Source organism: Alligator mississippiensis, chromosome 14 (genome assembly GCF_030867095.1).
Source record: "Alligator mississippiensis isolate rAllMis1 chromosome 14, rAllMis1, whole genome shotgun sequence".
Lineage (NCBI taxonomy): Eukaryota > Metazoa > Chordata > Crocodylia > Alligatoridae > Alligator > Alligator mississippiensis.
In genome coordinates this window covers 36784448-36808285 of record NC_081837.1, presented here as the reverse complement: position 1 = coordinate 36808285, position 23838 = coordinate 36784448, and the positions used below count along the sequence as shown (strand labels likewise).

The following is a 23838-nucleotide window of genomic DNA, read 5'->3' as shown; positions in this document are numbered from 1 at the left end:
AGCCATTTTGTGTAGGACCTGCTGTATTTGTAGCTGGTGTTGTGGGACTAGGTTTAAAATAGTACCTCAGACACCCTCCTCCCCCCATGGCTGTTGGGCTGGTCCACGTATATAAGTGGAGCCCCCGAGGCTGGCCTTAGGCACATGGGGGAGGCGGGGCTAGGGCCGCTGGTGTGCGCTATTGGCAGTGCGGAGGGGTTGGAGGCAGGTGGGTGTTGAGCTGTTAGAGCAGTGTGGAGGGCTCTAGTTCTTGGCAGCCTTGCAGGTGGGAGGCATTGGCTGCAGCCACAGGCTTGCTCCAGCTGGATAAAAGCCTGTCTTGTTCCCTGTCTTGCAGGAGCGTGCGAGGACCAGCCCCTGTGAGCAAACACGGGACAAAACAACGGCCCCTGCCCTGAAGAGCTCGCGGCCTAAGTATAGCCACTTTGCACTGGTTTGCTGTACCGATTAGCGCGCGGGGTGCGCCCCACGTGTCCGTCACTCCCGCCTGGGCCTTTGCAGAACGGCGTCTTTCATGCACGCCGGCCGCTGCCCCTTCTGCTGCTCCGGCTTCCCAAATGTGTGGGCCGTGGCCATTGAAACGTGCGGGAGCTCTGGGCCTGTGACAAAGCTCAGCACAAACGGTTTCGTGCAGGGAAGCGAGTTAACGGCTAGTTTCCTTCGCAGCCTTGCTTGCAGTTGCAACACCCCTCCTGCTCCCAGTGCTCTCAGGGGAGGACATGTTTCCTTGCATGCATTGCACTCTGGATTATAGAGCAGGCTTGTTTCTGAAAGGCAGAACAGAGCCAAAAAGATCGGTCTTTGCAGTAAGAACTGAGAAGCGGAGCCTGCCTTTCTGCTCCCTGTGAGTTGTGTGGAGACTTTATTTTCACATTTGCCTCTACCACAAGACTCGCATAATGTGCCCTGCAATTTCTAGCTGCTGGTTTTTGGTAATTAATGTGTTGTACGTGAGAAAATACAGTAGCTGGGCTTTGAGAAGCCAGGAAGCTTCACAGTTCCTGCGTTCTGCTGACAGAAGTGTATGTCGTGCATTTATTCCAAGAGACTCTGGTGCATTTACCAGCAGATGGCAGCAGCTTTTCATTACAGGTAACAAACTTAGAACAAGGGCATGCTGAGAAAAGGTCACGAGACAAAAGCTGGCTCTTTGCATAAGGGCAAGGCTTGGTTCGGTTGCCCTTGCCCCAGCTATTTGAATAAGATCTAGGGAGATGCAGGCCTCTGTAAGAGGCCAGATTTGCAAGCGCTCTGCATTCAGCAGTTCCCTTTGAGAATAATGTGAGCTCTTCTGAAAATCTTGTCCTTAATTCTAGCGATGTTGCGGGCTGGATCTCAAGTGATCGCAGGTATGTAACTGAATGCAGAGCCAGGTGCACACAGAGAGGGAGTACAGAGAGCGTGGGCTAGGGAACAAAGCAATATTAGTGCAAAAAGCCTGCTTTGGCCAAGCAGCCATAGCTCCTGTTGACTTCACTGGACGTTGCAAGTGCTTCGGTAAATCTGAAAATCGTGCCCAAGCAGTCTTGGGCCACGGCTGTAAATGTTGTCTGCGCAGCCACTGTGCCTTGGTTCCTTCAGCTTTGCAAAGAGGGTTCTCACACTTCCCCACCTAGATAAAAAAAAAGTTTTGAAACCTGCAAAGTGCTATATGAATGTGCAGGTTTTTTAACGTGGCCTGTTTATTCAAAGAACATTGAATATCCACAGCTCTGTAGAGTGTGTGTAGTTCCCTACCTCTAATAATTAGGCTGGGCTGCATAAAAGCCCTTCTTCACATACTGGGTGCGTATAAAACACGTCCGTGAACCATCTGTGTGCACTAGATCCGTCTGCAAGGGGTTTTGTGTAGTGCCCATCATATAAGCATTCTAACTACATTGCAACAAAAGGCACAATCTCCCCCTTTCCATGTCTGCCTCGCTCTCCACTATGTATGGTATATAATCTTTCTGAACAAAGGCATTACTCAGCATTCTATTGACCCTTCCAATACCAACCCCTTTACAAAGTGCTTCAGCAATGGAAGTCACAAATAATTTGGAGGTTTTTGCTGGCCGAGTGAGGCTGGAGCTGAACAAAGGGAGGTCACTCAGTCTGGCTCCCCTTACCCTCTGTGGAATGGCAGGAATTTCTCTGCGCTCTATAGTCTGGGGGAGTAATGGCATCGGCGGCTGGCTGATTGTTTTTATATCTAAAGCCTATGCAAGGCTGCAGCTTAGTGCCTGTCAGTTGTGGGGGTATTAACCTTAGATCTGTCAGAGCTAATAAAACAAAATCTGCAATGCCGGAGGGGCTCTGGAGTGTGATGGAAGGTACTGGCTGATGCAGGGCACGGCTGTCGAGTTCCCAATCCCACCCCCCTCCCCAGCTTTTGCTTATGCATTTTCTTCCTGTTAAGTCCCAAACACTTTGGATGGAATTTTGGCCCCATCAAACTCAATGGCAAAGTTCCCATAGGGTCAAGATTTCACTATGTGGATTCACTGACACTTAGCCTACTGAGCAGCTCTGAAGGATCCTCTCCCCCACCACCCCCAAATTATTTTCTAGCCATCCAGTAACACTCATTTGTCAATGCCATGGCAACAGCCTGCTAACTGAGTGTGATCAGCTAATGGTTTGGCATTGACAACTGTCAGCAGAAGCCATGAGACTGCAAAGCAGCATCTGGCTGTTGGAGGGGGCAGTGACAAATGGAGCCGCAGGGTTACTTACCTAGCCCAGCCCCTGTATTCCCCACATAAACTGTATGAATGGACGTATCGTTTGCTGATACATGCACACGCATGTGCTATGCTGCCTGTAACGCACATGCACACACTGTGTTATAGCATGTCAAAGTGTATGCAGACACTGCTGCTACATGGGGCCCGCACACGCCTACTCTTTTGTGTTGAGCAAGGATGTATTCATGTGTTCATATATGGCCCCATGTGCTGTTGTCCCACGTCCATGCCCAACATGGCAGGAAGATAGCTGCTGCCTGTGGTTGAAGTCTTGTCTCACCTCCTTGCACACCACAGTTGTGTGGAATTGCTGATGCTCTGGACCCGTCAGAGGAGACCAGGAACTGCCAGTAAAGTCTCTGTGCCTCAGTCTCCCCATCTATACAGTGGTGATAACGCAGCTTGGGAATGGTAAACATCAGTCCAGTAATGCTCATGAAATGGTTTGGCAGCCTGGTGCAAAAGGTCCTAAAGAAATGCAACATATAAATGGTACAATATTGGCAGTAAGAATGTGGCCCCTCATGCAGAGATCATTTTCTGCTCCAGTATCAGAATTACAAGTAAGTGCTAAACAGAGGGGGAGGGAGATATTTTCTTAAACTAGCAGGGAATTGTATAAAAAAACCCAACTCTTCAAAAGGCAACCAGAAAAGCTGTCTCTAGCCATAGGAGTTAAAGGGCAGACTTTGTAGCAACAGAAGCACATAGCAGCCTGTCCCCAGCTCGCAAACTGATGCTGCTCAGAACTGGATGGGAGGGGAGGGATCACTCCCAGAGTGTATAGCTGTAGCACAAGGTGGATCTTACCTCTTGAGGGCTCCATCTCTTGCAGCATTTATGTACTATGCCATGCTAGTTAGGCTTTCTAGAACTGAGTGCTATTGTCTGGATTTGAGTGAAAGATCCTAGCAAGTGTTATTGGAAAGATGATTTCCCTGGATTTGAACGAAGTCTTGGTATTGCAAGGGCTTAACCTTCATGTGAACAGAGAGTAATGTTGTCTAGTAGCTCAGGAATGAGCAATGATCTTCCCGTGCTTAAAATTCAAGCAAACGCACGATTTTGGTGGTGAAGGTTGAGTTTTATTAATTTTCCAGGGGCGAACTCAATTTGAGAACACGTCTGCCTAAGCAACGGCAGACTGACCTTGGGCAGAGCAGACAGGGTCCTCTGCTAACGTCGTGCAGGCTGATGATTATTCTGCACAGCTTTCCAAGCGCTCCAACACAGGCTGCTTTGGAGGTGGACCTGGAACGGTTCTCTGCAGTGAAGGCATTCAAAGGAATATGGGTTCATAAAATCATAGAAATTAAGGGCTGGAAGGGACCTTGAAAGATCAAGTCCACCCCCCGTCCCGATTTGGGCAGGAATACTGCTGAGATCAAATGATCCCAGCAAGGTGTCTGTCCAGTCTCCTCTTAAAGACTTCCAAGGGACTCCTTGGGAAGTCTATTCCAGATTCTGGTCACCCTTACTGTAAAGAAGTTCTTCTTTACATCCAACCTAAAACCATCCTCTAACTGTTTATGACTATTGCTCCTTGTCCTCCCCTGGAGTGCCCTAGTGAACAGTTTTTCTCCCAGCTCCCGATCTTTACCCCTTGCATACCTGTAGACAGCCGCCAAGTCCCCCATCAGTCTTTTCTTCCACAGGCTGAACAGTCCCAGATCCCTGATAGCCGGCTGCCCAGAGACTTCCTGTGTGATCTGCGGCAAGGCCTTAATTTCTCTGTTTAAGACCTGGGGAAAGACTGGTTCGTGAGTGTGAGGTGCTGTGTTCCCACAGTGACTGGGGCCAGATTGGTAGATTTGGAGAGCTGCCCACCATCAGCCTTAATACCAGCAATGCATGATAATGTCTGAAGTGCACAAGGCATTTCAGGAGCCCGTGGGCAATCCATCCCTTCTGCCTCTGGACTTGTGTGAAGCGCTGGAATTTGGACCCCACCGCATCCCTTAAACCTGCATGCCCCACTTTCCAAGAAGCAGAGACAGCTGGTTGGTGTCTCTTCCCGGTCAAGGAGCCACAACCTTGAACGCCTTGCAAGGAATATCTTGTCTGCATGCTTCTCGTTTCTGGATCCCGTCAAGGCACTGCATTTGGAAATCTGGCTCGCAATGTGTGCACTTCAGCTCGTTGTTTTCAAGTCAAGGTCCCAACAGGATGAATGCATCCCCAGGTCTCTCTTGAGAGGAGCATCTCTCAGTGTCCAACCTCGCTTGGCATGATCCCACATCTCAAAAGTGCTCTTCCAAATCTGTGGGCCGTGGGTGTTTTCACTAGGGAATGGGAGGGGGAGCAGAGAGGAAACAACATTTTGTTGTCTTTTGTTTTTTAAATAAACTGGAAACGAGACCCCGGCTGACTCTCAACTTCTTCATTGACTTCCTGGTTTTGCCATCGCTTTCCAAACCCCCAGATCTCTTGGCCTATACATCTTCTGTGCCTTTGTCACAGAGGAGGTAATTGTGTATATTTAAATATGCATGTATATGCCCTGCATTAATTCCCTCCTCCCGTGGCTGGCGACGTGAAGATTTGTAACGGCAGAATGTATTCTTCATGCATTTCCTGCAGTTTCCTCTGAGGGAATCCCAATCTTCTGGGCTACAAAATGGTTTTACCTTGCTATTGAGGAAGATGACCCGTGCAGTAGTCCTAGCATGTAGGTTTTTCATCAACTGTTTTACTCAATGAAATGAATAGTTTATTGTTTCTAAGCCATCTCGCTAGAATCCTAGCAGGGATAGGGCCAGATTTTTAGTGATTCAAGGCAGATCATGCAAGTGTGATGCAGCTTGCTGTGTAGGGATGAGACCTTTTGTCTACCCAGAGTGGTGCAATCTCGAGCATGGCTGTGCCACCTGGTTCAAAGCCTGTGAGCCTGGCTGTATGATGTCAGCATAAAAACTCGGGGCACTTTTTCTGGGTGGAAATGTTCCTGCTGCATCTCTTCTAACCCTTGCTTTTTGGAATATGAGATCCATGGGAACTGTAGGAGCCCTCTGCAAGGCTGAGTTGCACCCAAGAAGAGCTGGATTTGCTCTTAGAACCAGACCTTAAGTTCTCAGCACGTACGATCAGAGTCTGAGTCTTAAAATGTCTCAGCACCCAATGTGTTGAGTTCTTAACTGTCCCCTGATAACACCAATGGGGACATTTCAAAGTGACTGGATGCCCAAAGCCTATTGAGGATTTCCTCCCCCTGCTCCCTTAAACCATGCCATTGCTGCGGTTATCTCAAGCTGTAACTCCACTGTGGTTTCCCCTGCAAGTCCTCTCCACCCAGCAGCACTCTTAACTCAAAGGCAGTAACACTTTTGTCTCAAGCTGGCTGGCCTGGGAGGGGTCCTGCAGCGAACTGGAGTGAGCCCCACTTCTTTGCTGCTAATATGATCATTCTACAATGTAGATTTGGGTTTGGGTCTCTTGGAAAGTCTCAAGCACCATCCTAAGCTTCAGGTGAGATGCTCCTTGTATAGCAGAGCAGGAGAAAGCCCAGAACATCTGGACATATCCTGCCAGTGACCACCAGAGACCGTCGCAGGGTTTGCTAGAGGTGTCCTGGATGCGTCTTTACCCAGGTCGTATGTTCTTCATGCCCCAGACAGTGGCACAGAGGCTGCTAGAGCGGTTCTAAACCCCTCAGCCCTACCAGAGGAGTCCTAAGTCAGCTTGACGTGAGAGAAGCAGCAAAAAACTACCTCCCTACCCTAAATGTTTCCCACGTAGGGAAGATGGCACGTGGTTGCTGTCCTCTCTCCTCCTGTCTGTGGCATCTACAGTGCCTTTGTCCTCGTGAACCTTTGGCTTTGAGTGCACTGTTGCAAATTGAGCATTATGACTTCATTGGCCAACCTATTACACAGGAGGAGGTAATGGGTGGAAGGGACCCGCTTGTTCAAACAGAAATATCTTCAGTGGTTGCCGCGACCGATGGAAAGGGAAATGGATTTTTTGTTTAAATACGATGTTGTTTTGAAAGTCTGACTAATGTGAAAGTCCCCATTTAAAGGAGTCGAACCTGCAGTGAAATTGGTCAGTGTTTACACACCCACACATTGACTGAGGCAGTGAAAAGCAAACTTCCTGGTATATCCTGATCCAAATCACCTGGGAGCAAATGCTTAGAGGGTACAGTCCACGGAGCTGTGAGCAGCGGCCTCGGCCAAGAAAAATTCTGTGTCTCTGTTTACGAAAAAGCAAACATATCCGAACAGGGAATGTAAAGCCTAATTGGCATCACGTCGGCCCCCGCTCCCAAAAAAGGGTAGATTCAAAACTTGCACTCCTGCGAATTCGGCTGAATGAGAAATTCCACCCCTCCTCTCCGGAGGACACGAGGAGGCCTCTCAAGCCTGATCCCTAGGAAAAGACTCTTCAGAGGGTTTCAGCTGAGCGCCGGGGCCTGGGAGAGGGGGGTGCCCCACGCCACTGTTGGTTTGCTAAGTGATTTCACTTTACGGCTGGGGAAAGCGAAATTCAGGAAGATTATTATTAGAGCAGAATCTGAAATCGCCAACCAAGCTCAGAGAGCACGTTGTTCTAGGTGCTGTACTAACTCACAGGTCAGATATAGCCCCTCTCCTGAAGAGCCAGCTGTTTAAATAGACAAAGCAGACAGAAGGTGGGAGAAAAGATGTACCACTATCCTCATTTCACATAGGGGGTACCGAGTGCCTTGACGGGGCGCTCCATCAATCCTGCAGTTAGATGGGGTGCATCCAGTGACTCGAGCTTGCAGTTCTGAGCTTGAGCCCAGAAGATAGCCTTGGAAGGAGAGTCAGAAGGACTGAGCCGTGCGAGGCCTCCTACCTCCCAGTGTTCTTAGGGCACCAGCCCATGGAGCAGCCAAATGAGGCACCTTGTTCCAATCTGATATTGTACAGGTAAGCGTCTGCAACACGAGCCCTTGCAAAGCTTTTTAGATGCAGTGAAGAGCGACCTAGGTTTGGATGCAGTACAGGTGTGATAGCCCGAGCCTCTGCCTGATCGGAGATGCTGCCCCTCTGCAGGTACCCAGCACCACACCATGTTTCTCCGTGAACTTGATGGTTTTCATTTATTGGGTTGTGCCTAATGCTTTTCACCTCTCTTTCTCTCTCTGAAGTATTTATCCATGACTGTTGTAGATCTGCCTGGTCTTCTGAAGTATATTTATCATTGCAGCCGCTCTATGAGGTAGGCCAGTGTTATCCATGTTGTACAGATACAGAGCTGAAGCCGAGAGTTGCTAAGGGGCAGGCATGACATGGGGCAGAGCAGAGAAAACCAAGGTTTCTCAAGTATGAGGTTAGCATCCAAGGATCCTTTCTCTTTAAGGCTGGTCAATGCCAGCAGCCCTAGGAAGAGTCTGTCTGATTGTTTAGACCAGAGGTAGGCAACATTTTTTGGCCGGAGTGCCAAAAAAACCACAATGTCTACCTTGGAAGGTGCTGGAGTGCCGACATGCCAGCTGTTTGCACCCTCCCGGCTGCAGCCGGCCCACGGAGCCTGGTCTGCTTGCAGCAGGACTTGCAGCCTCAGCTGCAGCCTGAGCTCCGTGGCTGGCAGCAGCTGCTTAGAGCCCGGGGCTGGCGGTGGTGTGCCAAGCAAAATGGCCTTGCGTGCCATACTCGGCACGCGTGCCGGGGGTTGCTGACCCCTGGTTTAGACCGATGGAAGAATTGACAAGGATTTAATGAGTAACAAGGGTTTAATGAGTGTTGGCAGCTTCTGCTCCTTCTATCTCTCTTGCCTAGATTGCAGGCTCTTTGTCACGGGGAGCGTCATTTTGTTCTGTTTGCACAGCACCTGACACACCAGGAGTCCTGGATTCTGCCTGGGCTTTAATTAGTAATAATTATAATGGACCAAGTTTCCCAGAGTTTAATTGAGTTCTGCCTGGTTAGACCAGCTGTGAGCTTGGTCCATTAAGCCTTTAAGGCCTTGTTTTCCTCTTGTTTACTTTAGTTCAAATCCGTGAACTTCTCCGCACTTCCTCCTGGTCTATGGCAATGTGATTGAGGGGGAAAAAAATCCCAGAATAAATTGTCTTGTGAGCCTGTGTTTCTCAGGATAAGATGACTACGTGGTGTCGGCTGGGAATTACTAAAGAAGCTTCAGAGAATTCCCGAATACCCCGAACATCACGACAGCTCCAGGAATCTCCTGAATATCTGCTTTAGGAGGCTTTACAGAGATCAGACTTGTGCTGGTGATGCCTGGACAGAATCCAGAGCAATGGTGTTCCTGTGGGAAGCCGGGCAAAAGCATTGATCTCATTTATGGCTTGTCTACATGGGGTACTTGGGAAAGTTAAGACAGATTAACTTTTGATGTGAACTAATTAAACTACACTAAACCACTTTCTGGGCAGTCTAAAGGGACCTTTGTTTGGTTTGGTTAGTTTATTTCTTGGTTTAATTTAACTTCACTTTAGGCAACTTTTGGCATTTTTTTTTTTTGGCTGACTAGATGCAGCTACACGTGCACTTTAATACACATTAGCCTATTTTAATGCACATTCAAACATGACTAAAAGCATGCATTTTAGTTAATGTGCATTAAAATAGGCTAATGCGCATTAAGCATCCCAACCGTACTCTTTAGTTAATGCGCATTAAGACAGCCTAGTGCGCATTTTCCTAGTACCTTGCAATGAAAGGCACTTTTACACGTGTTCTGGGGGCGGAGGGGGGCAGCGCTTTAATTAGAGCAGTTCTGAGAGCCGTAGTAATTAAAAGTGCCGCTGTGTCTCATGTATCAGCATCCCCACACTTAAAAATGGCGGCAGGGGTGCTTGAACTAAAGCTCGTTTGACTAGCTTGATTTCAAGCGCCCGCGCTGCCATTTTTAAGCACGGGGATGCTGATGCATGAGATGCAGAATGCTGCTGGAGCGCAGTAATTGCCATGCTCCAGCAGACTCAATTAATCGTGTCGGCTCCGATGCACTAGAATCCCAGCACGTTGGAGCAACTTCCGCGCTCGTATATATGGAGGTACTAGATTTAATCCGCATTAACTAAAGTGCGTTAATGCATGTGTAGACACACCCACTATGCATGTGTAGACACATCGTGTCCATGCCAGGGTTTAACACAATTTAACCAGTTCGCTTAGAATTCATGCCTTGAGTTAAATTGGTTTGATTTTTTTCTCTCTGTCCCCAGGTGGACAAGCCCTCAGAAAACTGGTGCTAGCACATGCTAAACGTGTTGTTTGAGATGAAAGAAGAAGCAAAATACCCTGAGTATTAGAGTGTACCTTCCTTGGGGCAGTGTATTGTCTTGGCACTTATTTGTCCAGCCCCTGGCATAATGATCACGTTGCAGAAATAATATTAGGTATAAGACCATGAGGAGGCATTGAGGGTCTAAAACAGGGGCAGGCAAAATCCGGCCCGTGAGCTGGATCGGGCCCACGGTAGACTCCATTTCCCAGAAGCCCCTGCCTGTGTCGCTGCGGCTGGTTTCCATGGAGACCCCAACAGCGCAGGGTCAGGGTCTCTACAGAGACCAGCCCCAGCAGCGCTGCCAGGGTGTGCAGCTGGGCAGGGAGCTGCTCCGGCGCCAGGATCTTGTGATGGTGACAGCGTGGTCCAGAGCCAGGCGAGAGCTGTGATCCACTGTCCACATGCCCCGGACAGGGGTGTGCAGGCAGCAGATCGCGGCTGCGCCCCAACTCCGGACTGCATTGGCACCACCACAAGACCCCAGCTTCAGCCGTGGAGCAGCTCCCTGCACAGCTGGGTTCCCTGCCAGCATTGGTGGGGCCGATCTCCTTGCAAACCCTGGCCCCGCGCTGTCATGGCCCCGCCACTGCTGGCATCTCCATGGAAACCGGCCACAGCGACGTGGCCAGGGGCTGCTGGGAAATGGAGTCCGGCTGCCAGCCAGATCCACCAGTTTGCCCACCCCTGGTTTAAAACGTAAGAGCACTTACCCACTAATGCCAGGAATTGTTGCTTTCCAACAGGCCAGTATTAGCGACTGGCTCAAGAAACCATTGGCAGACTGACTTGGGTTCCCTTTGCTGCTGCTGCTAGGCTTTGGGAGGCACGCGCTGGATGGCATGCCCCTGTTTGTGACTTGTGAAAAGGGCTGCGTGGTTGTCTCTCCTGTGTTCCTGTGTCAGACCATGATCTCAGCTTGGTCTAAACAGCCACCTGATTGATGGGCTATCATTTCAACAAGCGGATGCACATTGCATGAGGGAGCTATGTTACTGTAAACTGGATAGCCACGAGAGCAAATTGTGGAAAGATTAAGTTATTGTGATGGGAGATGGTCTCTTCCCAAATTCAGGAGTCAATATGCTGAGGTCTTGCACTGGGTGGGGTAGTGGGATGTGTACCCACACTGTCAACCCAGCAAGGATATATTCCAAGCAGGCATTTTTCCAAGGACCCTGTTAAGAACAAGGCTATATTTTTCAGGACTAATCTAATGGGTGCTTTCAACTCAAGACAGAATCACAGAAAATGAGGGTTGAAGGGACCTCAGGAGGTCACATCTAGTCCAACCCCCTGCTCCAAGCAGGACCATCCCCAACTAGATCATCCCAGCCATGGCTTTGTCTAGTTGGGTCTTAAAAACCTCCAAGGATAGAGATCCTACCACCTCTCTGGGTAGCCTATTCCAGTGTTTTACTGCCCTCCTAGTGAGAGACTTTTTCCTAATATCCAACCTAAACTTCCCTTGCTGCAACTTGAGACCATTGCTCCTTGTTCTATCATCTGCTCCATCCTCTTTCAAACCCCCCTTCAGGTAGTTGAAGGATGCTATTAAATCCCACCTCAGTCTTCTCTTCTCCAGACTAAATAAGCCCAGTTCCCCCAGTCTTTCCTCTTAAGTCACATTCCCCAGCCCCCTTACCATTTTCATTGCCTCTGCTGGATTCTAACTTGTCCGCATCCTCTCTGTACTGCGGCCCAAAACTGGACACAGCGCTCTAGATGTGGCCTTACCCAAGTAGAGGGGAAGAATCAATTCCCTGGATCTGCTGGCAGCACCTCTATTAATGCAGCCCAGTATGCCATTAGCCTTCTTGGCAACCAGGGCATACTGACTCATATCCATCTTATTGTCCGCTGTAACCCTCAGGTCCTTTTCTGCAGAGCTGCTGCTTAGCCAGTTGGTCCCAACCCTGTACTGGTGCATGGGGTTGTTCCACCCTAAGTGCAGGACTTTGCACTTGTCCTTGTTGAACCTCATGAGATTTCTTTTGGCCCAATCCTCCAATTTGTTTAGGTCACTCTGAATTCTAGCCCTGCCCTCCAGCGTATGTACTAATCCCCCAGCTTGGTGTCATCCACAAACTTGCTGAAGGTGTAATCCATCCCATCTTCCAGATCATTAATGAAGATACTGAACAAAAGCAGCCCCAGACTGACCCCTGGGGCACTCCCATTGATAATGGATACCAACTAGACCTTGAGCCATTGATCACTACCCATTGAGTCTGTCGATTGAGCCAGCTTTCTATCCACCTTACAGTCTATTCGCTCAACCTGTAGTTCCTTAGCTTGCTTGCAAAAATGCTGTGAGAGACTGTATCAAAAGCCTTGCTAAAAGAAAGGTATATCATGTCCACTGCTTTCCCTGCATCCACAGAACCAGTCATCTCATCATAGAAGGCTATCAGGTTGGTCAGGCATGACTTGCCCTTGGTGAATCCATGCTGACTGTTCCTGATCACTTTCTTCTCCTCCAAGTGCTTGGAAATTGATTCCTTGAGGACCTTCTCCATGACTTTTTCGGGAACTAAGGTGAGGCTGACTGGTCTGTAGTTCCTGGGATCTTCCTCCTTCCCTTTTTTATAGACAGGCACTATGTTTGCCCTTTTCCATTTGTCCAGGATCTCCCTGATCACCCCAAGTTTTCAAAGATAATGGCCGGCAGCTCTGCAGTCACATCAGCCAAATCCTTCAGCACCCTTGGATACATTGCATCTGGCCCCTTGGACTTGTACACGTCCAGCTTTTCTAAATAGTCCTTAATCTGTTCTTTCACCACTGAGGGCTGCTCACCTTCTCCCCAAGCCGTGTTGCCCAGTGCAAGAGTTTGGAAGCTGACCTGGCCTGTGAAGACCAAGGTAAAAAAGGCATTGAGCACTTCAGCCTTTTCCTCATCACCTGTCACCAGGTTGCTTCCCCATCCAGTAAGGGACCCACACGTTCCCTGATCTTCCTCTTGTTGCTAACATACTTATAGAAACCCTTCTTGTCACCCTTGACATCCCTTGCTAGCTGCAACTCCAACTGCACTTTGGCCTTCCTGATTTCATCCCTTGATTCTCTTTATCTGTTTCAGGGCTATGTGACCCCCAGTCTGAATGCTGTTCCAAAGCTGTTTGCATTATTAACAAGTAAACCTCCCGGCAAATCCAAGATCAGATTCAGATTTGAACTTGGTGGTCTGGGCACGTGGGACCAAATGGGCCATGCGATATGACAAAGAATGAGGGGTTTTGGTTATGCCCCCTTCCTTTCATTTCCTGAGTCCACTCAGATTATGGGGGAGAAATTTTACAGCTGAATAGCCATTCTCATGTTAAGATTAAGGTTGCTGTATCTAAGCCACGTCGGTCCCTTGATGTAGTAAGCACCTTGTGGGTCTCTTAAAAGCATTTTGAAGCAAATGGAGTATGTCAGTTTGCCCTTACTGAGGTTCTAACTTGGGGATTTTTAGGCCCTTTCAGACCCATAGGGAACTTCCCAAATTAGGTACAAGCATAGAAACCAAATCATGTCAAGCAAGTAGGCTTTTTAAAACTGAGGAAGAAGGTCAGACTGTTCTAAATGGTGCTTCAGTCTCTAGCAGCCTGTGTCCAGGTGAGTGGGACTGAGAAGGTAGCCAAATTCCTTCTTTGAAAATATCAATGAGATTTATTGTGTCCAGTTCCCACATCCGCAAAGGGGATGAGCTGCCCAGCTAGCATGGGGGTGGGCTCGCTGACCCTGCCACCTAGCAGGGGGCCTCCCCACGGCTGTGCTGGGTTGTAGGGTGCTGCTGCCTGGCATGTTGTGGATATGACTTCAGTCCTTCTTTGCCTCAGGTCACCGGGGGACAATGGGGATAATAGCCCTGACCTGTATCTGAGGAGTGTTTTGTGGGTGCATTCATTTAAAATTGCAGAATGCTCAAATGTTGCAGTGATGGGGGCCAGGTAGGTCACTAAGATCAATTGATCTGCGCCCCAGGGGAAAGATATGGGCACGCACTGCAAAAGCACTGCAAGCTGCACCCATTAATGCTGGATCCCACTTCTGTGATTGAATGGAAGTTGTCATTTACCACCGTTACCATCCAAAGCCAAGGCTCTGCTACAGACCTGGGCTTCGCCCAAAAGCTTGGGAGTCCCTCTCCACCCATCCACCTCAACGCAAACAAGAGTTAACCATCTATTTGTCGGGCTGTGGTCTGCTAGTTTCTTCCCCTGATCAGAAGGAATAAGCATTGCAGTGTGCAATGATGTTCATTTCAGGTGAGGGTAAATATAGAAAGGAAAACCTGTTGAGAGCGCCATTTATTTCTGCTCTCAAAACCCTCCCGTTACAAACAGTCAGTCATACCCATTTGGAAAATCCCAGCGTGGTTTTCTTGGCAACCCAAGAAGAACGTTTGCTTTCCTGTAGGTTAAGGATTCCATTAAAAAAAAGGCATCTTACTCTCCACTGCCCTCGGATGTTTAAGACTCATTGACCTGCTAGTGCTGAGCTAGGATTGCTCTTTTCTAATGAAAAGTTGGTCTGCCATGGAGTTTACTGGGGAGCTTCTGCAGGACCTCCCTGCTTGGCCTCACCTGCTGAAACGATTCAAGGTTTTAATTCTTACCCTACTTCTAAGAAGGGATGGGGAACTCTCCTATTGCACAAGTGAAAGATGGGCCATGGCAGGGCCATGAAAGATGGGCATGGAAGTTGGAAGTAGACAGCTATGGATGCCCTGGGGTACATCCATGCTCAAGGAGGCATTTGGGTATCGCAAAAGCAGGTGCTATGCCTGGGAAAGCAAGAGCCCCAGCGAGGTCAAGCCTGTCATGCTTACACTGAGAGGCTTAGGGTGCAATGATGGGCCCGCTGGAATGAGCATCCTAAAACACGAGGCCACTGTGTGAGACAGAGAGCCAATGCCTGGGAGAATATAGGGTGCCTATCCATGAGCCAGGAGGCTGTAATTACTCAATTGAGTCTGCTGGAGTATAATTACCATGCTCCAGCCAGGCTCCGCATCTTGTATCCGCATCCTTGTGCTTCAGAATGGCAGTGGGGGTACTTCAACTAAAGTGCATTCGACAAACTCCAGGTAAAGTGCCCCCGCCGCAATTTTGAAGCATGGGGACACTGATACATGCAATGCTTTGGGTCCTTTAATTAGAGTGGCTTTTGGAGCTGCTCTCATTAAAACCCACCCCCCTTCTGCGGAGCATGTTTAAAAATGCCCAAAGGGAGCAGTGGAAAGTGCAACAGTTCAATAGTGCTGGCAGAGACTTTGGTGTCCAATTGGCCATGGCATAGGTGGGATTATGGAGGGGCTGCATAGAGCACCTCTTCTAGAGTGTGGGCTGTGGAGGGCAGCAGCCTGAACGATTGGGGCTGGATTTAGCTTAGGATTCATTTTTGATGCTTGGTCTCCAAAGGTTGCACCAAGATGTGTTGTCCCTATAAGACAGGACAGAGCCATGTTTGAACTAGCTTATTGCCTCTGAGTGGCAGACAACCAAGAAAGAAGAGGAAAAGACACTGAAGTCCATAAGGGAAGGTAATCAAGACCCTGCCTGCAAGCCCACTGCAGTCTTGGGGACTTTGGATTTGACTTCACGTCTGCTTCAGTCTCTGACAGCAAGAGCCTGTTTCCCTCTTCGCCTGCTAAATCCCTTGGATAAATGAATGAATTAGCGAATGTTTTTGGCCAGGTAAATGCCCTCAAGTAGTGTTCTTCATCCTTTAAAGTGATGCCTCTGCACCGAGTCATTACTTTAAGCCTGGCTGAAAGGTTTATATTGCTGTTATTATTTTAAGAGCCATACATACATCATCCTGGAGAAACCATGTTTAAAAAACAGCCCCCAAAAACTCCATCCTTAATGTTGACTCTCATGGCGGCACTTGTGAAAGCAACAAAATATTTATGCAGTCGGCTTTGGTTCTGGCCCAGGCTTCTGGAAATAAACTAATGCCTTGTTAAACGGTATATGGGGTGGGGGTGGAAATGCAAGTGGGAAAATGACTGACATCTTACACAACTTGTGCAAATAAAATCACAGCTTTACTACAGCGTGAAAAAACTTGGAAATTAATAGATCTCCTTCGGCTCAGGGGTGTTGGATTCGTACCCAACAAGAATTCATAAACTATTTTAAGCAGAGAAGTGCTACTTTTAAACACATGCGTCTGGGTTCTAGAGTGAAGGCCATGACATTAGGGCTGGTGCTGGTGTTAACCCCTGACTTTCCCAGGACCTCTGTATCCCATTTGTTTTGAAGTGATCCTAGGCTGAGCAAATTAGCAGCCAGGAATAGTTCTGTTTCCAGGGCAAGGAATCAGCACCTAGCGATGGTTCTCAGTCCATATTTAGATTTATTAACCAGATCATAATGTATTTATTCATAATTATTGCTCAGTTGGTTTTTTGAAGGGCACCGCTTCTTATATGCGCTGCAAACTCGCATCTACTCTTTTTTCAAATATCTGATGAGAGATGCCTTCAAAGAATTCCTTGCGGATTAAGGTATTCCTTTCCTCAGTATTGCAAGCACTTTCCATCTCCCTTCCCCCTCCTCATTCTGTTTTACCATTCACATGCTTATTGAGGGAGATGGAAGATAAAAAACCTTGTGAAGCATACAGCCTGGCCTAGGGGTTCATTAGCCTAAGGGGAAAATTTGCCAGTGGACAGTAATTATACCACTACAGTTACATCAGTAGAGTTTCTCATGCGGACACTCCTATTCTGGAATAAAAGAATGCCTCTTCTGGTTTAGTTTGTCACCTTTAAAGCTGTATAAGTTAAGGAGGAAAACAAAAAGACACTTATTATGAAATAAAAACAGGGTGGTTAGCTGGAAATCGGGTCTCCTGGGTTCTATTTCTGGCTTTGCCATTGGCTGGTGCGTGACATCATGCGAGTCACCTCACCTCTCTGTGTTTCAGTTTCCCCGTCTGTAAAATGGGAATACCACTGTGAGCCTTCTGCACGAGTGGTTAGTTGGGAGGTTTCATGAATCATGAATGTTTGGGGAAGTACATCAAGACAACTGGAAAAAAAGAATCATGTAAAGGCAAATTATAAGTCGCATTAAATTATGTTTTTCTCCTCTTGAAAGCGTCTTAACAAAATTAAAGGTTTGGTAAGTTAAAGATTTACTATGGAACTCATCATCCAGCATGTCTGGCTTATTCAGGCCTGTGCTATTTGCGTACTGCTGTGAAGACAGGGTTTTTCTTATATATCTATTTAAAGAATAGACTCTTGGTCTATAAGAAAGATTGGTTCTTATACCAATCCAGCTGCAGTAATACCTAAACATCTCTTTTGTACTATTTTCTTACATTAATGTCTTCCTTCTTGGAGCCCCAAAGTGCTCTATAAGCATCAGTAAATTCAGACTTGCAACTGTTTGAGAGGTAGGAAAGGATGGGGAAACGGAGGCACAGAAAGGGGCTTGCCCGAGGTTGTTCAGAGGGTCACTGTGGTAGATGGGAATAGAAGCCAAGTCTCCTGGCCCCCAGCATTGTAGCTGACCATTCATTCACCCTTCTTCTAGCTCTGTCTCATTTAACAGGTGGTCCTGAAAGGCACGGTCCAAATTCCTGTATTTGACACGCCATCGCATAAGGACTGTGTTTTCTGTGCATATCTACACAAAGCACTTTGCAAGTCTGTTTTTTATACTGTGTGGGGCTTCTAGACTCTACATAATATTGATATTTTAATAGAGATTATTTACATTGGCCGAGGTGATGCTGTAGAGCTTGTACCTTACACACGTGGATATGAACGGTGGGAAAAATAAGGATGCACAATTCAGACCTCTTCCGAAATTCCCCGGCAGCAGAGAAAGCTGCCTGTGAACTTGAATTTGATTGCCGAGCAAATGCAGATCCTTTCAGTGAAGTCAGTAGACCAGCCTGTTAAATCAGAGCAGCAAATAAAGCCAGTGCTCCAGCCTGCTTACGGGGATGTCCGAGCACCCTTTTTTCTTTCTCTGTGTTCAGACGGCTCTAACTGTCGCTGATCTGAGTTTGTTTCGAGGCAGTGAGATGGAAGGAAAAGACTCTCCAAGGAGTCCATTAAAGTTCTCGTGGATCGTAGAAGGCAGACTCAGTAGAAGGTGCAAGTCTACATCTCGGGGTGGCCCCAACCTTGTATAGCTCCTCAGCTTTGCTACAGCCGGTGTGACGCTCCTCTCTACGCCTGCCCAGAATTGTCCGCCCTCTGAGATGCTCAGTTACAAGCTAGTCGTGGTTGGTCTTCGCTCTCCAGCCCTGTCTGCTCGCCGCTCCCCAGTTAAACCTTCGTGGGATGGTTCCAAGTGAAAATGAGTGTTTGCTAAGGGGAAATGAATTGTCTCATGCCCCGAAGGCTTGCAGCTTGAGGAAAACAACACAGGGACTAAAAATGACCTCATGTCGCCTCCCAGGCAATGTTTTGCCAGATGAAGGAGGGGGAGAGACCGCATCGGGACGGCACAATGCATGCATCTCTCTCTCTGTGTAAACATCCCCATAGCTGCAGAAACCTCTTAAAACCCAGAATGAGAGGAGAGCTGCCGCTTTGATGTGTGGATGTGGTGGTTGTTTTCTAAGTGCGGATCCTTTCTTTTTTAATTTTGCTTCAAATTGAAAAAAGGCCTGTTGCGATCTTTGTCTTTATTTCTTGGTTACAGACTTGAGCAGACCGTAGTAAATTTTCATTCCAGTCCTTCCCAAATAACTGTTTCAGTATGGTTGACAATGCATGACCGGGTTGTTCATCGCTGGAGCACAGTGGATCAGATCTTCTGTCCCTTACGTGACGCTGTAGTAAATGGGTTACGTGGAGGAACTGAATCCTTCCTACGCTGGATCTTGTCACCTGGGGGGTAGAGTTGCTCATCCCACTGCAGCGTCCTGGACCCACCATCAAAGACTCCCTATAAAGTCTGTAGATGGAGCCCCGTCAGAGAGTATACCTTAGATGGGGCTGCATCTGGAGACTTCCCTCGGCCCCAAGTCTGGTGCAACGTCATGAGATATAACAAGTTATCTTGTGGCTGAAGCATGGAGCTGGCACTGGGTAGACCTGATTTTGCTTCTTTGCTTTGCTCCAGACTCCTTGTGTGGTCTTGGGCAGTTTCCACGGGGCTTGCATTCCTCATCAGTAGGATGTTACCTTAGAGGGTGTTATGAAGATGACGTGCAAGGTACTCTCATGCTGCAGTGATGCAGAGACCTGTCACCTTCATGGATAGATTTATAGGTTTTCAGTCTCTGTACCTGCAGAGTTGGTAACAAGGCAATATGGTGAATAGCTTTTGAATGGAAAAAAAGACTTTGTGCCATGGGTCACCTAAGTGACAAAGGACAGGAGCACCCAGTGGACATATGGATCAAGTCAAGCTTGCAAGCTCCGCTCCTGAGACCCCCACTGGGTGTCAAAAGCATGTTGGGGTGGTTGCGCTTCCCAGCCACAATGCCTCAGGCACCTTGAGCACACAGAAATCATTCTGAGAGCTGAAGAAAACAAAGTTAGGATAGCTAGAAAATGGCATCATCAGCATCTTGGGAGGTTTGGACCACCAAAGCACTGGCTGCGACAGCTTGGACTTCCTCTGTGCCACCTCTTCAACCCCGGCCTGGCAAGGCCCAGCCTTAAGACAAGAGGTGGTCAGTCCCCATGGACCATGGGATCTTTGGCACCTCTGCTGGAAACACTGATAGGTGGGGAGCTAATGGTGGTGACTGTCAGGATGTGGATACTTGCCATCCAAGAATTGGATTGAGGCCACTGAACTGACCGTGCTGTTTCAGACACCCGTGGGTTTGAGGCTCCATTGGAGTCTCCGAGTGCACGATCCACGTGCCCTAGTCCCACTGAGACCAGGACGCCGGCAGTCAGACCCTTAGCTGGTTTAGATCAGCAAAGCCCCGCTGCTTTCATTGGAGCTGCACCAGTCTACATCAGCTGGAGCCATGCTGCTGAAGATCAAACTCCTCTCCAACAAAATTGAATTTGCTTCAACAGAGGTGAAATTGCCCTGGCCTCTGGTCATGTCAAGAAAGGCACTGAAAATGAGCTCAGCCCTGAGCTTGTTGCTGAAACTTTGCTCTTCATCCAGAGTCGTGCATGTGGCTGCATGGTGTTTTGGCATTTTGATTACATGCAATTCTGTGTATTTAAGCCTAGTTTATGGGTGTTTATACTAGTACGTAAACCTATAATCTATAACCTCAGTTATAAATCAACATAGTGGAAGGGCTTGGCCTTCGTGCCTTGAAGTCTGTCTCCAGATTTAGAAGACAAGTTAAAAAAAATAATGTTTAGTTTTCCTTTGGTTATGACGATAACAGATCATCTGGTTGGATATGGCCAGATCCCACTCTGAGGTACGGCATCAGCAGGGCTGTGCTGACATCAGTGAGGACGCGTTGGTACAAGTGAGCAAAGAATTTCCACCTTCCCCCAGGAGTTTGGGGACAACAATTTATAAGAGACTTGTAATGTTTACATGACAAATACATGTCTGGAAAGAAAATTAGAGCCCCTGTTACCTCCCAGATCCTTGCAGGAGGTGTAATATCCTCAACTGGTTGCAGCTTGGGGTGTGCAGTGTGCTTTGCTGTTTGTGTAGCAGAGACTGAGGCCCCGTTGCCCTGTGCTTATGTTCAGGGACAAATTAGGAATTTTTGGGCACGTCTACACATGCATTGATGCACTTTTAGTTACTGCGCATTAAGTTTAGTACCTGTAATAACAGGTACTAACTCAACGGGCAGTAACTGGCGCTACCTTTTTAGTGATGCTAATGTGCAGTAGACTAATTCAATCGCGCATTAGCACAGTAGCATGGCTTTTGCCGTGATGCGCTAATACGCAGTAGAAATTGTCTACTGTGCATTTAGCATCTTGTGTAGATGCGCGCCTTGGGACCGAGTGCCCAAAAATGACTGACTTCACCATTAGCCACAATAGAAACTTGTCAATATTAAGTACCTGGTGGAGGATTTTGCCCCCTCTCTATGCCAGTGATGGCACAGCTTCTCCAGCAGCCAACAGACTGAGCTCTGCCTGCAGAAAAACAACAGCTTTCAAACCGGTGGGGCCTTCTGCTTCAGGGGGCCCTGAGCGTGTGGGCCCTTTCATTAATCCTCCCCTTTATACATGTAGGAAGACATAGGTCCTGTCCCTGAGGACAAAGTAGGCACTGGATTTTGTGACAGACATGAACTGCGTTAGCAGAAAAATCAAATTAGAAGAACAAAAGCATTTAATTAAAAAAAATGGCACAGAGAAGAGCACGCTCACAAAGGGTTGGCAAGGAGCCGGGCAGCAGGAGGAGGTTTCCACCGCGATGTTTTTACCTGTAGCTGGAGTGACCGGGATCGTCTGCGCGTGCACAGCTCCTCCACCGGGTATCGGGGGTCCTGCTGAAGATGCTGGAGGCGATTTGTGTTCAGTTCACGCACCGGGAGCCTGTGTTTCCGGAGCAGGACGAGCTGGGTTCTGTCCTCACGGTTGCTGTGAAATTCCAGCCGGCCACGATGGGCAGCGCAGTGACAACTGTGAAGTTGCTTGGTAACCGCAGATTTGTTACAGCTTTTAAAAGCGTTGCTTTTGGATTGCATCCTCTTTCAGCCTCGCTCCTTCCGATTCTCGTGGTGGTGGTTTTGAGTTGGTGCAGCTACACCAGTGCAAAAGCCCAGTGCAGAGGTACTGGCCAGTGTGACTTATCCTAGTCTAACAAGAGCAAGTCCTGCCTGTCATGGTTTGTACTAGCTACATCCATGCAAATTGCCCTTGCCTAGATTAAAGCCCTCTTTCCCATTGCAGAGCTGTTGGCAGCTCTGCCTATGGTCTCAGACCAATGACAAACAACTGAGGGACACTGGTGATTCCTGCTCTCTTGGGTTATTCATCTATGTCCCTGGGTCCCCGTTGTTTTCACGTTGAATCAAAGGGGTTTAATGTGGTTTAGCTCATCCATTCAGAATTCACACCTTAATTCAGATTAGTTTTCCTGAGCAGCCTGATGTAGGCAAAGCCTGGAGGAGCTGTTACAGAATATACGCCGTTGATTTCCGGCCAGGCTCAGAGGATCCGCTTTGCTGCATCTTCTGCATGTCTTGCTCTTTTGCTGGATGTCTGCATGCCTGACTCAGTCTGGAGCAGGATGATCACAGTGATGGAGAGGTGCTCAACCAGTAGCCCATGAGCCAGATCCAGCCCCTGGATCTGCGTGAGCTGGCCTGCCAGGCTCCCAACAGGACGGAAAAATTGACAACAGGGGTGCACGGGCAACCCTAATTACTGCTCCCCTGTAGCTAAATTTCTGGACTTGTGGGGGAGCCCCATGCAGTTGCAGGGGGCAGGGGGAGAAGGGTGACGGGGGAAGCAGCTGCTGCTGCTAGGTGTGTGTTTGCAATTGCAAATGCAGCAGCAACCAGAAATCACTACTGCTGCTTTGCTGCATATGCCTGGCCACATCCCTGCACTGGATAGCTCAGCCCTGTACAATAGATTGGGCGTGCAGGGCACCACAGGACTCAATCCCTGCACCTTGGGGTGGTACAGGGCTCAAAACTGGTGGGGAAGGGTGGTGTGGGATTGCCAAGGCCTGATCTGGGTGCGTGAGGCCTGATCTAGCCTGTAAACCAGCTCTGTTCACAGATTCACAGAAGTTTAGGGCTAGAAGGGACCTTGTGAGATCATCGGGTCCAGCCCCCCTGCTCTGGGCAGGAAAGACTGCCGAGGTCAAGTAACCCCAGCAAGGTGAGCATCCAAGTAACCCCAGCAAGGTGTGCGTCCAAGTAACCCCAGCAAGGTGTGTGTTCCACTCCTCCAGCCTGCGGGACCAAAAGGTTGAGCACCCCTGCCTTGATGCTTTGCTGAGGTTTTGTTTCTTCAGGAAAGCGGATGAAAATAACTGTGAGTTTCCTTCTGTCCTGCATTGCGGCTCCTGGAGATGAGAAGGGCGAGTGAGTGAATACCACTGTGATCTGGTTCCTACAAAACTGCTTTGGCACCTAAAAGATCTGGGTTGCAATCATGCTGATGCCAAGCGTGGAAAAATCACAAGATTCGCTTAAAAATCATGTGATTTCACAAAACAGGAATATGCAGGGTTTTAAAATTTCCCTCCTGCCTACTGATTCAAGATATTGTTGGGGCCCTTTTCTCTGCAAGCCAGGAGGGTATAAACTGGGGGAGGGGGCAGGGGTTGGCACTAAAATTCTTACTAAATCCTGTGACACCAGGAGCTGGGGCTTTGAGGCAGATGTCAGGTGTTTGCTAGGAGATTTGGAACAGGATCCTTCATGTTGGCAGCACTGAAGCTGTTAAATGAGCTCTGCCAGTGCTTTTATTAAGAGGCCTGGGGCAGGTCAGTTGTCTTTTCCTTCCTGCCCTGTTGACTGTCTTGTCTGCTTGGGTGCAAGCTCATTGGAACGGGAGTTGTCTGCTACTTGCACGTACAGCACCCGCGCTGGGGACCCGTCTCTCGGGAGGTCTGTGGACCTGACAGTAGTTCCAAACAATGGGTGGTGGCAGTGGAAGTGCGGGGCGGCACGTGATTTGCAGCAGGGAGGAAAGAGATAAAAGCCTTAGGGAGGGATGTCCTTCCCCCTTGAACTTTGCTGCCAGCCTCCTGCGCACCATGCAGCATCTCTGATCTTTCCCAAGCACCTCCAAATACTAAGTAACGGCTCACTCTCCTTTGACTCCTTCCTAGTTTACTAATGAAGGAGCTAATAATTGAAGCAATTGGCCAAAGTTGCACAGTGGACTGGACTGGAGCGGAGGATAGAGCCTGCCCCCATCACTAGACAGCGCTTCCTCCCAGAATTGGAGCTACAAGCCGGGATTCCCCCGGCGCTAACCATTAGGCATTCAGCTTCCCAGAGAGGACTAGAGCCAGGAGGCCTG

At 48.5% G+C, this 23838-nt stretch overlaps 1 long non-coding RNA gene across 1 annotated transcript; it reads right to left on the bottom strand.

The window, feature by feature from the left end:
* Window positions 1-1002: 1002 nt before the first annotated feature.
* Window positions 1003-21569, bottom strand: LOC109282545 (uncharacterized). The gene is made up of 3 exons (XR_009456529.1): window positions 21279-21569; window positions 3010-3197; window positions 1003-1612 (listed from the first exon to the last, which is right to left on the bottom strand). It is a non-coding gene; the product is annotated as an uncharacterized LOC109282545 (long non-coding RNA).
* Window positions 21570-23838: the final 2269 nt, after the last annotated feature.